Below are 14,549 nucleotides of genomic sequence, written 5' to 3'. Positions count from 1 at the left end.
TTTGAATTCTGTTTCAGACATTTCATTAACCTCCATCTTCACATTCTTTTTTTTAAAAAAAATTTACTTATTTGAAATGCCAAGTTATTTATTTGAGAGGCAGAGAGAGAGAGCAAGCATGTGCCATAGCAGAGAGCTGCATGGGAAGTGGAGCAGACAGGACTCAAACAGGCACCTATATGGGATACCAGCATTGCAGGCAGCAACTTTACCTACTATGCCACAGCACCAGCTCCCATCTTTGCATTCTAATATTGTAGTGTTGCCTTGTTCCTTTGGGGTATGGGAGTGTGTCATTTTGTCTTCTTTAATCTTGTTTAATTTCTGCATTTATTTTTAGGCATTTGTGGAGTTACTTGCTGGCTGTATTCCTCTGGTGGCTTTTATTTTTTAACCATGCTTCTGTGGCTTCATGGAATGTCTGCCTTTTCAGTGAATACCCAGGGGTGTGGCCAGGGAGCTTGGGTCAGTGCTCCAGGATGGGACGAGCATGCAGGATGCAAGTTGGGCATGGTAGATCTCTTTATGTTAACAAAAGTGGGAGTATATGGTCACCTCTGTAGGCATATTCACCTCCTTACCTCCTCTTCTCTAAGGTGATTAATGCCCAGGTGTTATCCTACAATAGGTGCAGTACTCATCCATGTTGCTATTAGAACCACACAAAGGATCTGTGCAGTCCTCAATGTGAGTGTGTATCCCATTGCAATGACCCATCCACCCCAGGCAATCGGGGAGCCCTGAGCATGTGGATCCTCACAGTGATTGCCCACAAACTGAGCTGCATCCTCTACCTTGTCATGCAGAGTCCCCACAGTCTCAAGACTCAGGGATCCCGCAATCATAAAATGCAGAGGTTCTACTCTGCCTCGCTAGCCTGTCCTGTCCACAGGGAGGCTGAGACATTCCCAGAGCCATCTGCTTGTGGGTACTCTGCCTAGGCCATTGGAACCCTGGAGGCTGTGATATGTTGAGAGGCTGGGGGTACTTGACGGTCCTAAGTGCAGCCGAGTCCCCTGTTATTCCTCCCAGCCAGACTTAAATCAGTGCAGAACAGATTTTTCCCTCTGGTAAAATCCCTGGAGACATACATGGACAATGCCCACCAGCCCCAGCCCTGCTCATTTTACAGTTGTGCTGGGCACATACAAGTCTCGGCAGCCAGTACTAATATTGGAATGGCTCCTTTTCCCCACCTGTTGCCCGGCGGGTGCACCAGAACTGCTGCGGTTGCCTCTGCTGACAGGATGGAACTGGGTGCGCTCACAAAAGCTGCTGCAGAAGTGCTACCTGCTTAAGTGCAAAATGGCACCTGCCTCTCCACTGGTTACCGGGTGCTGCGGTGGAGGGGGTGGGGAGAGAAACATGTCCCTTTTGTGTTCTTCTGTGTGAGCTGGCACCCTGCTCCCTTCAGGGTTCTGGACTCAGAGACAGTGTGTTCTGCTGGGCTCTTTGTCCAGCTATATCGCCAGTGGCAGTAGCTGTTGCAGTCTGACCTCGCCTCGCTCTCCAAAGCTGGTGCTTTCTCTGGCTCAGGGCTGCTGCGATTGTGTGTTGTGTGTCCGTGCTCATCGCTGTGCATCTGCATCTTAGACACAGATCCACGGCTTCTCTCCTCCTTCTGTAGAATCTCCTGTGCAGTTTTACTTTCAATTCTCCCTGTGAATGTACTTTCTCTAACTTGTTTCTTAAAAAATAATTTCCCCCAGCCTAGAGCAGACTGGCCTCTTCCTATTCCACCATCTTTGGATCCCCCATTCTTTAGACATTCTTATCAAGTGTTTCATCATTGTCCTTTTCTTTGGAGTTTGAAACCAAAGTATTAAAGTATTCTTTTTGAGTTTCATAACTGCCTTCCTTGCTTTTTCATACTTCTTGTGTCCCTGTGTTGATATTTGCACTTCGGGAGGATCTGTGGTCTTTATTGGTTTTAAAAGATAGCTGCTATGTATTATAGACGTTTCCCTGAAGTTGTCTTTGAATTTCAGTTTGGTAGGCTCTTGGATAAGTTCCAGTTGCTACTGGAGTGTAGTCTGTATCTGCTTTATCTTCTGTAATCTCTGGCAGTAGTGGCAGAAGCATGGGAGACTCCTCTCAGTTCAGTACAGGGGAGTCTGTAGGTCTCAGTGGCAGTGACCAGGGTGTGGTATTGCAGTCCAAGTCTGAAGTGAGCATGCACAGATACCTGTGCCCACCACCACCATGGTGGGTTTGGATAGGGGGTGGTGGGCAGGGCCAAGCCCATGTCTGGAATGGGCAGGTGCAGCTGCCTGTGCCCACCAAAATGGAGATCCAGCTTTGAAGGGTGGGGCACATGGTTCCCTGTGGTCTCATAGGAAGTGTTCAGGATGACATCTAGTCTGAGAGGCAGGCACCTCTGCTACTGAGGTCCTAGGTGTAGGATCTGCCCTGGTATGCTGAACCGCTTGTCCTGTGTTATACAGGACACAGTTAGGGCTAAGGTCACTGCTGCTGCTTGACCCAGTTGGGTTTGTGAGGTTGCAGTTTTGTTTTTTTTTTGGGGGGGGGGGAGTATCGTAATTTATTACAGATTAGACTCTAATCTAGAATGATAACAATGACAATTTAAGCATTCTGTCAGTGTGTTTCTATGAAAACCAATACTGGATTACATCAGTTGAAACTTACTAAACTCTCAGACCACACTGCGCATGAAGTGGCAGTGACAAACAATCTGAGGACTCTGCAAATTGAAAACATGGCGAACGTCAGCTGCTTGATTTAGAACAGAACATAAAAGCCTGATGGCATTCTTTCCCCATTTCATACACAGACAAACTGAAGAGCAAAAGATGAATTGACTTTATCAAGAAAAACCAGCAAATAAAATGACTCGTCACTGCTGTTTATCTTGATGCTTGTTTCTTATTCTTAATCCGGGTGGGTTGCTTTGGAAGTCAAATGTTTGCTTCTTTAGAGAATGCCATGTCTCAACAACCCCAATTTCACTTATTCTGTCATTTATGCTGATTAGAAAAATATATATTTTCTCTCATTTTTCTATTTCATGGTCTATATGGTTTCATTTGAGTGTTTACAGTGTCTTTCATATTTTTTTAGATATTCAAAATTTTATTGGCCTAATTAAATAACATGTAACACTATAGACTACATTAAATAAACCATTGAAGCTAAATCACATTTACAATTTTTTTTTCCAATGGCTTCCCCCCCATAACGTCCCTCCCACCCACAACCCTCCCCTTTCCCACTCCCTCTCCCCTTCCATTCACATCAAGATTAATTTTCGATTCTCTTTATCTACGGAAGATCAGTTTAGCATACATTAAGTAAAGATTTCAACAGTTTGCTCCCACACAGAAACATAAAGTGAAAAATAATAGATGATTTTTTAAATGATGATGAAATCAGATCAGACCTATTGTCATGTTTAATCCCAGTGAGAGTCAAGTTGGGAACTGATAATTTCTTTCTTCTTCTTCTTTTTTTTTTTTTTTTTTTTTTTTTTACAGAAGATCATTTTAGTATACATTAAGTAAAGATTTCAACAGTTTGGTTGCAGTCTTTTTAATGAGTCTGATGGTTTGTCTGTGGGGCCTCAGGGAAGGGATATTGGGGGTTTCTGCCCCCTGTGGTGGAATGGATCCTGTCAAGGACAGCACCACACTGTCACAGCTCGGAATGCCAACGTTCAGCGTCTCTGGAGGTGGGGTCTGCTTGCCTTCCTCTCTGTCCTGCAGTGGAGATCCTCCCCAGCCCTGAGGCGGGGTCACAGTTGCAGTGCAGTTCCTCACCTTACGCTGCCATCTTGGGTCTCTGTGTCTGCCTGAGTCCCATATTGGTCTTCATGAGTTCAATATTCTCTGTTGGGCACTCACCTCAAAAATAGTGAATGACTTGGTATTCTGGCCTTTTCTGTGGAAGAGGAGGCTAATACTCAGCACGCCTATTCAGCCTCTTAGAGAACTCAGTTAAGGTCTCATATTTTTAAAGATTTATTTATTAGAAAGAGTTACAGAAAGTGTCAGTAACTTTTCTGTTACTAAATCCTTAAGAGTGTCAGTGGGGAGGGCTAGAGGGTGGGTGTTTGTGATTTCCCTCTACCTTGGGAGAGGGCACAGGACGCAGAGGTAATGCTATGGCATATTCCTTGAGCCTCAGTTTATTGCAGGAGTCACAGGACCTCTGCCCATCTGAGTTCCCAATATTTTTTTTTTAAAAAGAAAAAAAAGGAGAGGCAGATTTTGGTCCATTCTGTTAATATGGTGCATTACATTTATTGACTTGCCTATGTTGAGCCATCACTGCGTCCTGATGAATGCCACTTAACCATAATGACATTTTCAATGTGCTGTTGGATTCAGTTTACTAATTTTTTGGTTGAGAAATTTCACATCAGTGTCCATCAGGGATATTAGTCTTTGATTTTCTTGTTTCTTTGTCTGGTTTTGGTATCTGTGCAGTGCTGGCCTCCTAAAATACATAGGGATGCTTTCTTAGTTTTTTAAAAAAACTTAAGAGTGATCATCATTCATTCTTTAAATATGTGTTAGAATTCAGCAGTGACTCCATCAGATCTTGGACTTTTTTTCTTTATGGAAGATTTATAACTGATTCAGTCTCCTTCCTGGTTATTGGTCTCTCAAGGTTTCCTATGTCTTCATGATCCAGTCTTGGCAGGTTATAAGTGCCCGCTATTTTTGTTGTTTTTTCCTTAATTATCCAGTTTGTTGGTATGTAATTGTTCATAGTAGTCTCTTATGGTCCTTTGCGTTTCTGTGTTATCAGTTGTAATGTCTGTTTTATTTCAGTTTGATTCCTCTCCTTTTTTCTTTAGCTAATGATTAGTTAGTTTCGCTTTTCAACATAACTTTTAGTTTTGTTGATAGGTGTTTTGTTTTTCTAGTCTCTATTTCTGCTTTGATCTTTATCATTTCCTTCCTTCTAACTTTAGGCTTAGTTGGTTCTCTTTATAGTTCCTTGGAATTAGGCTATTTATTTCATGTTTCTTCTTTTCAGGCATTTATTGCTAAAAACCGAGGCTTTTAGTAGTATAAGCTCCCTTCTCAGAATTGCTTCTCCAGCATTTCCTATGTTTTGGTATGTTGTATTTCCAGTTTCGTTCAGATATTTTTAAATTTCTATTTTTTTATTTGTTAATCATTAATAGTTCAAGAGCATGTTGTTCAGTTCTCACATTAGTGAATTTTCTGAAGTCCTATTAATTTGTAGTATCTTACCTTTTAAAAAAAAGATGTTATTTATTTGAGCAGTAGAGTTAAAGACTAAGAAAGGAGAAACAGAGAGGTCTTCCATCTGCTGGCTCACACCCCAGAGGGCAGCAATGGCTGGAACTGAGCCAATCTGAAGCCAGGAGCCAGGATCTCCCTCTGTCTCTCGTGCCGGTACAGGTCCCAAGTGCTTGGGCCATCCTCTACTGGTTTGCCCAGCCATAGCAGAGAGCTGGATTGGAGAAGGAGCAGACAGGATATGAACTGGCACCTATATGGGATGCTATATGGGCTATACAGAGGCTTAGCCCACTATGCCACAGTGCTGGCCGCAGTTTCTTACCTTTGTGATAAAAAATGATACTTGATATTATTTCAGTCTTAAATTTGTTAAGATTTGGCCTAACAAATGATCTGTCCTGGAGGATATTTTATGTGTGCTTGAACAGAATTTGTATCCTGCTGCTGTTAGATGGAATATTCTGTTTGGAAACATTATCCCTTAGACAAATGGACCTTAGTGATACTCTGCTTGCTTAATCTATCCATTGTTGAAAGTAGAATATTGAAAGTTCTCTGGTTTACTGCAGTGGCTCCTGGTCAGATAATATTTCCCTTGTATGTTTAGGTGCTTTGATGTTGGATTCAGGTATATTTACAGTTGCTATATTTTCTTGATGAATTAATTTATTATTATATAAGATCTTTCTCTTGATTTAAATGTTCTAAAGATTGATTTACTTATTGCTTATTTGGAAGGCAGTGAGACAGAAACAGAGTGAATTTTATTGTTACATTTTATTGTTACATTTTATTTGATGGTTCACTCCCCCAAATGACTGCAACAGCTGTGACTGCACTAGGCTGAAGCCAGGAGCCAGGAACTCAACCTGGGTCTCCCAGGTGAGAGAGAATCAACTACTTGATTTACTTGACCTGTTGCCTCCCAGGGATTTGCAGGATTTGCAGGAAACGAGAATGATGAGTAAGGCCAACACTCAAACCCTGGAACTTGGATATGCACTGCCAGTGTCCTAAGTGATGTCTGATCTACTGTGCCATAACGCCCATCCATTGTTTTTGCAGTTTTTGCCTGATGATGATTTATTTTCTGATATAAGTATTGCTACCCTTGGAGTTTTTTGGTTTCCATTTGCATGGGCTATGATTTTCCATCTTTTTACATTCAACCTATGTGTGTCCTTTAAAGTAAGCAGGGTACTTTATAGGTAGCATTTAGTTGGGCCTATTTTTTCCCCATTAAGGAACTTGGTCTTTGATTGGAGAATTTAATACATTTGCATTCAAGGATTATTGCTAGAACAGGACTTACTGCTGTTCATTGTTTTCTGGTTGTTTTGTAGACTCTTTCATTCATTGTTTCCTCTGTGGCTATCTTCCTTTCTGACTAAATGATTTTCTCTAGTTGTATGCTTGGTTTTCTTTTTAATTTATATGAAAGGAAAAAATGTTGTATACTTCATATACAGTTTTAAAACATAATGGTGGCTGGTGCCACAGCTCACTAGACTAATCCTCCGCCTACGGCGCCAGTACTCCAGGTTCTAGTCCCGGTTGGGGCGTCGTTTCTGTCCCAGTTGCTCCTCTTCCAGTCCAGCTCTCTGCTGTGGCCCGGGAAGGCTGTGGAGGATGGCCCAAGTCCTTGGGCCCTGCACCAGCATGGAAGACCAGGAGGAAGCACCTGGCTCCTGGCTTCGGATCAGCACAGCACGCCCGCCATAGCAGCCATTTGGGGGGTGAACCAACGGAAGGAAGACCTCTCTCTCTCTCTCTCTAACTCTGCCTGTCAAAAAAAAAAAAAAAACTTAATGGTAATTTCCACCTTATCCTCCCTCACTTTCATCTTCCCTCATTCCTTTCTTATTTTTATTTTTACAACATACTTTGAATTAACTTTATAATCACAAGCTAATCCTCCACTAAATAAAGAATTCAACTAGTAATAAGTAGGAAAAACACTGTTCCTGTGGGGTATAGACAAGGACTACAAGGACTATGAACAATCTCAAAATGTCAATTTCTCCCAAATACATTAATTTTTTTTGTACTCTTTATATTAGTTACCACCAATCAGGGAAAACATTTGTCTTTTTGGGACTGGCTTATTTCACGAAGCATAATGGTCTTCATTTGCATCCATTCTGTTGCAAAAGACAGCATTTCATTCTTTTTCATGGCTGATTCATGGAATCATCATGTATACAAACCACATTTTCTTTATCAAGTCATCAATTAATGGATTTCTGGGTTGATTCTGCATCTTAGCTAGTATGAATTAAGCTGAAATAAACATAGGGGTATAGAAAACTCTTTGTCCTGATTTCATTTCCTTTGGATAAATTCCCAGGAGTGGGATGGCTGGGTCATTTGGTAGATCTATATTCTGGTTTCTGAGGTATCTCAGTACTGTCTCCCACAGTGGCTGTGCCAGTTTATATTGCCACTATCAGTGTATTAGAGTATCTTTTTCCCCACGTCTTGACCAACATTTACTGTTTGATATTTGGGTGCTAGCCATTCTAACGGGGATGAAGTGGACCTCACTTTTTATTTGCATTTCTTTGGCTGGTGATCCTGAGCATCTTTTCATGCATCTTTTGACCATTTATATTTCATCTTTAGAAAACTGCCTGTTTATCTTTTTTGAGATTTATTTTATTTGAAAGAGTTGCAGAGAGAGGTAGAGACAGAGACAGAGGTCTTCTATCTGCTGGTTCACTCTCCAGATTGCAGCAATGCACCAATCAGGAGCCAGGAGCTTCTGGGTCTCCCACGTGTAGCAGGGGCCCAAGGTCTTGGGCCAACTTCCACTGCTTTCCCAGGCCACAGCAGAGAGCTGGATTGGAAGAGGAGCAGCCGGGACTAGAATGGACACCCATGTGGGATGGTGGCATTTCAGGCCAGGGCTTTTAACCCGATGTGCCACAGTGCCAGCCCATTTATCATTTGTGTATCTACTATAGGTTTCTGCTTTGTAGTTACTGTGTGGCTTATGTGAAACACTTAAGTTGTTTTTTTTTTTTTTTAAAGAAATCTTTTATTTAATGAATACAGTTTTCATAGGTACAGCTTTATGAATATAGTGGTTCTTCCCCTCAAACCTGCCCTCCTACCCCCACTGTGTTCCACCCCCTACTCCCTCTCCCATCCCATCCTTCATTAAGATTTGTTTTTAATTAAATTTATATACAGAAGACCAACTCTATAGTAAGTAAAGGTTTCAACAATTAGCACCCACACAGACACACAGAGTATAAACTGCTTGAAAACAAGTTTTACAGGCTGGCATCGCCACTCACTTGGCTAATCCTACACCTGTGGTGCCGGCATCCTGGGTTCTAGTCCCGGTTGGGGCACCGTATTCTGTCCCACTAGCTCCTCTTCCAGTCCAGTTCTCTGCTGTGGCCCGGGAGTGCAGTGGAGGATGGCCTAGGTCCTTGGGCCCTGCACCCCATGGGAGACCAGGAGGAAGCACCTGGCTTCTGGCTTCAGATCGGCACAGCGCGCCAGCCACAATGTGCCAGCCATAGTGGCCGCTTGGGGGATGAACCAACGGAAAAAGGAAGACTTTTCTCTCTGTCTCTATCTCTCTCACTGTCTAACTCTGCCTGTCCAAAAAACAAAAAACAAGTTTTACAGTTAATTCTCATAGTACAACTGATTAAGGACAGAGGTCCTACATGGGGAGTAAGAGCACAGTCCCTCTTGTTAATTTAACAATTGACACTCTTATTTGACATCAGTGATCACCCAAGGCTCTTGCCATGATCTGCCAAGGCCTTTTGATTCCACAGTCTCCATCAATATTTAGACAAAGCCTTAAGCAAAGTAGAAATTCTCTCCTCCCTTCAGAGAAAAGTACATCCTTCTTTGATGGCCCCTTCTTTATGCTGGGGTCTCACTCACAGAGATCCTTCATGAAGGACTTTTTGTCACTGTGTCTTGGATTTCCATGCCTGAAATTCTTTCATGGGTTTATCTTCCAGTCCAGAGTGCCTCGAGGGCTGAATCTGAGGTCAGAGTGCTGTTTGGAGCATTTGTCATTCTTTTTTTTTTTTTTTTCTTTTTTCTTTTTTTTTTTTTTTGGACAGGCAGAGTTAGACAGTGAGAGAGAGACACACAGAAAAAGGTCTTCCTTTTGCCATTGGTTCACCCCCCAAGTGGCTGCTACAGCCGGTGCATTGAGCTGGTGCGCTGCACTGATCCGAAGCCAGGAGCCAGGTGCTTCCTCCTGGTCTCCCATGGGGTGCAGGGCCCAAGCACTTGGGCCATCCTCCACTGCCTTTCCAGGCCACAGCAGAGAGCTAGACTGGAAGAGGAGCAACCAGGACAGAATCCAGCTCCCCAACCAGGACTAGAACCCGGGGTGCTGGTGCCGCTGGCAGATTAGCCTAGTGAGCCATAGCGCCAGTCGCATTTGTCATTATTCTATGAGTCTACTGTGTGGACTGCTTTCCATGTTGGAACATTCTCTCCTTTTTAATTCTATCTGTTGTTATTACCAGACACTTGGTCTTATTCATGTGATACCTTTGACACTTAATCCTATCTATATCATCAGTTGCATACTTAATATGATCATTTTAACACATAAGATGGCAATAGTACCATCCAGCTTAATGGGATTTGGAGTCCCATGGCCAGTTTTTAGCTTTACCCTTAGGAGTAAGTCCATGGCAATGTGTGCCAAACTATGCAGCTCCTCCCTCTATTATTCTCACTCTACTTCTTACTGGGATCTCTTTTCAATTGACTTTGTACAGCTATGATTAATTCTGTGTTAAGAGTTCAACCAATGGTATTAGGTGGGGAAAAAAATAATAAACTCTTCCTCAACAGTCAACACAAGGGCTGTTTGAGTCATTGCTTCTCGTAGTGTCAATTTCACTTCCACAGGTTTCCTTTTAGTTGCTCTGTTAGTGTCACAGATCAGTTTGTCTTTCTGTGCATAGCACATCCATGAGTATCTTTTGCAGGGCTGGGCAAGTAGTTACAAATTCTTTCAATTTCTGTTTGTTGTGGAAGATCCTTATTTCTCCTTAATTCATAAATGAGAGTTTTGCAGTATACAGTATTCTGGGTTTACAGTTCTTTTTTCTCTTAGGACTTGGAATATGTCTTGCTGTTCTCTTCTTGCCTGTAGGGTTTGTGATGAGATGTCTGGAGTAATTCAAATTGAGTTTCCTCTAAATGTGATTTGTTGTTTCGTGCACATTTTTTGTTTTTGTTTTGTTTTTCTTTTTTTATTTTATTTTGTAAATATAAATTTCCAAAGTACAGTTTATGGATTACATTGGCTCCCCCCCCCCATAAATTCCCTCCCACTCACACCCCTCCCATCTCCTGCTCCCTCTCCCATTCCATTCACATCAAGATTCATTTTCAATTATCTTTATATACAGAAGATCGATTAGGTATATATTAAGTAAAGATTTCAGCAGTTTGCACCCACACAGAAACACAAAGTGTAAAAATACTGTTTCAGTACTAGTTATAGCATTAGTTCACATTGGACAACACATTAAAGACAGATCCCACATGAGGAGTAAGTACACAGTGACTCCTGTTGTTGACTTAACAATTTGACACTCTTGTTTATGGCATCAGTAATCTCCCTAGGCTCTAGTCATGAGTTGCCAAGGCTATGGAAACCTTTTGAGTTCGCCGACTTTGATCTTATTCCGATAGGGTCATAGTCAAAGTGGAAGTTCTCTCCTCCCTTCAGAGAAAGGTACCTCCTTTGATGGCCCCGTTCTTTCCACTGGGATCTCACTCGCAGAGATCTTTCATTTAGGTCTTTTGTTTTCCCAGAGTGTCTTGGCTTTCCATGCCTAAAATACCCCCATGGGCTCTTCAGCCAGATCCGAATGCATTAAGGGCTGATTCTGAGGCCAGAGTGCTGTTTAGGACATCTGCCATTCTCTGAGTCTGCTGTGTATCCCGCTTCCCATGTTGGATCGTTCTCTCCCTTTTTTTTTTCTATCAGTATTAGCAGACACTAGTCTTGTTTATGTGATCCGTTTGACTCTTAGACCTATCAAAGATTTATTTGAAAGAGAGAGAGGTAGAGACAGGTCTTCCATCCGCTGGTTCACTCCCCAGATGGCTGCAATGTCAGGAGCTGTGCCGATCCGAAGCCAAGAGCTTCTTCTGGGTTTCCCATGTGGGCATAGGGGCCCAAGGACTTGGGCCATCCTCTGTTGCTTTCCCAGGCCATAGCAGAGAGCTGGATCAGAAGAGAACAGCGGTGACTAGAACCGGCACCCATATGAGATGTCGGTGCTTCAGGTCAGGGCATTAACCCACTGCCCCACAGCGCTGGCCCCATCCTTCATGTTCTACTGAGGAGAGTTTTGCTACAGTGTGACATGGTAAAGTTCTTTTCTGGTCTAGTCTGTTGGGAGTTGTGTATACTTCGTGTACTTGGATGTCTGTTTCCAGATTGGGGATGTTCTCTGTTACCATTTCATTTAGAAGGCCTTCTAATCCTTCCTCTCCTTCCATGCCTTCCAGAATTCCTAGGATCTGTATGTTGGGTCATTTGAGAGAATCTTGTAGATCTCCAGCCATGTTTAATTTTCTAATTCCTTTTTTATTTTGTCTGACTGTATTATTTCCATAAAGTGGTCTTATAGTTTTGACATTCTTTATGCTTTCTCACCTATTCTATTGATAAAGCTTTCCACTGCATTTTTTATTTGATCTATGAAATTCTTCATTTCTAGTATTTCATTCTGACTTCTCTTTAATATCTCAATTTCTTGGGAGTGCTTTTCATTTAGATTGTGGATTTGTTTCTGAATGTTTATAAATTGATTAGTTTTCTGAATTCCTTTTCTGGCATATCGTTGATCTCTTCAGCTTCTATTATTGAAAAGTTGTGATGTTCCTTTGGGGGGCTCATAGTGTGTTCCTTACTCCTATTTAGAGTTTTTCATTTGTTTTTCAGCATTTCTGTTTGCTTTTCTCTTTAGTTTGTGTCTTTGTGCTTCATTCTGCTGTGGTCTGAGAAGCTTCATGGTATTATTCTAATTCTTTTGAATTTGCTGAGACTAGCTTTATGGCCTGGTATGTGGTCAATCCTAGAGAAGGTTCCATGCACTGCTGAGAATAATATAAATTCTTTAGATGTAGAATTGAAAGTTCTATAGATATCTGCTAGATCCATTTGGGCTATAGTGTCAATTAAATCTGCTGTTTCCTTGTTGATCTTCTCTCCATTTGATCTGTCTATTTCTGAGGGTGGAGTATTGAAGTCCCCCAGGACTATTGTATTGGAGTCTAAGTCTCCCTTTAAGGCCCTTAACATATCTTTTAAATAAACCGGTGCCCTGTAATTAGGTGCATATACATTTATAATAGTTACATCTTCCTGTTGAATTGAACCCTTAATCATTATATAGTGTCCCTCTTTGTCTCTCTTAACAGTTTTTTTGTTAAAGTTTATTTTGTCTGATATTAAGATGGCTACACCTGCTCTTTTTTCATTTCTGTTGGCATGGAATATCTTTTTCTAGCCTTTCACTTTCAGTCTGCATGTATCTTTGTTGGAAAGATGTGTTTCTTGTAAGCAGCAAATAGATGGGTTTTGTTCCTTAATCCATTCAGCCAGTCTGTGTCTTTTAACTGGAGAGCTGAGGCCATTAACATTCAATGTGACTATTGATAAGTAGTAGTAAATTTGCCCTGCCATTTTCCCAAGGATATTTTCTAATATATGCTTTGAACTTCCTGTGTTCTTTTACTATGAGGTTTTCTTCCTTTACCTTCTTTCATTTCGATGGCCGTCTTTCTGTGCTTCTGTTAGTAACACATTTTTAAAGCATCTTTTGCAGGGCTGGACGAGTGGCAACAAATTCAATTTCTATTTGCTATGAAAGGTCTTTATTTCACCTTCATTCACAAATGAGAGCTTTGCAGATATAATATTCTGGGCTGGCAGTTTTTCTCTCTTAGTACCTGGGCTATGTCTCGCCATTCCCTCCTAGCCTGTGGGGTTTCTGATGAGAAGTCAGCTGTGAGTCTAATTGGAGATCCTCTGAGAGTAATCTGATGTTTCTCTCTTGCACATTTTAGGATCTTTTCTTTCTGTTTCACTGTGGTGAGTTTGATTACAATGTGTCGTGGTGAGGATCTCTTTTGGTCATGTTTACTAGGGGTTCTATGAGCTTCCTATACTTAGATGTCTCTGTCCTTCTCCAAACCCAGGAAGTTTTCTGTTAGTATCTCACTAAACAGGCCTTCTAATCCTTTCTCTCTCCATGCCTTCAGGAACTCCTAGAACTCGAATGTTGGTTTTTTAAATAGTATCCTGTAGATTCCTGACAATGTTTTTTAGATTTCTAATTTCCTCTTCTTTTCTTTGGTTTGACTGTATCTTTTCCTGTTCTCTGTCTTCTAAGTCCAATATTCTCTCTCTGCTTCACCCATTCTGTTTTTAAGGCTCTCTAATGTGTTTGTCATTTGATCTATTGAATTCTTCATTTCATTATGATTTCTCTTCACTATCACAATTTCATGTTCTTCCAGTTTCTTCATTTTGATTCCTCCTTAAGATTTCATTTTCATGAGAGAGATTTTCTATCCTGTCCAGTAAGGATTTCTGTAGTTCAAGAATTTGTTTTTGAGAACTTCTAGATGTTCTTATCATAAATTTTTTGAAATCCGTATCTTGCATTTCTATCTCATCCTTTTCATAATCTTGAATTTGGGTGTCTTGAATTGGGATAATAGAAATTTACTAAGTGAAAAATTTATACATTTACCACTTTGTTCTCTTTTTTATAATTTTTAAAAAAATTTAAATCATAAAAGTTTTATATGTTTCATATATACAGATTTAGGAACATAATGATACCCCCCCAACTTTCCTCCCTCCCACCCACACTCCAACCCTTCTTCCTCCTTCTGCTCACATTCCCACTCTTAATTTTTGCAAAGATCTATTTTCAGTTTACTTAATGATCAAATAGTTAACCCTACACTAAGTAAGAGTTCAACAAATAAATAGTATGAAGAAAGAAAACAAACAATAAAACACTATTCTTCACCAGAAGAGACAAGGGCTGTAAGCAATCATTGAATCTCAAAATTTCTATCACACCCCAATACATTACATTTCAGGTACTCTGAGTTACCTCATATCGGGAAAAACGTAAGAAATCTGTCTTCTTGGGACTGGCTTATTTCACAAAGTATAATAATTCCCCATTGCATCCATTTTGTTGCAAAAGACCGGATTTCATTTCTTTTTGGTCTGTATCTTTTAACTGGGTAGTTGAGGCCATTTACATTCAAGGTGACTCTTGATAAGTA

This window comes from Oryctolagus cuniculus, chromosome 1 (assembly GCF_964237555.1).
Source record: "Oryctolagus cuniculus chromosome 1, mOryCun1.1, whole genome shotgun sequence".
NCBI classification, from domain to species: Eukaryota; Metazoa; Chordata; class Mammalia; order Lagomorpha; family Leporidae; genus Oryctolagus; species Oryctolagus cuniculus.
The sequence above is the reverse complement of the archived record's forward strand: the minus strand, read 5'-3'. Positions refer to the sequence as shown.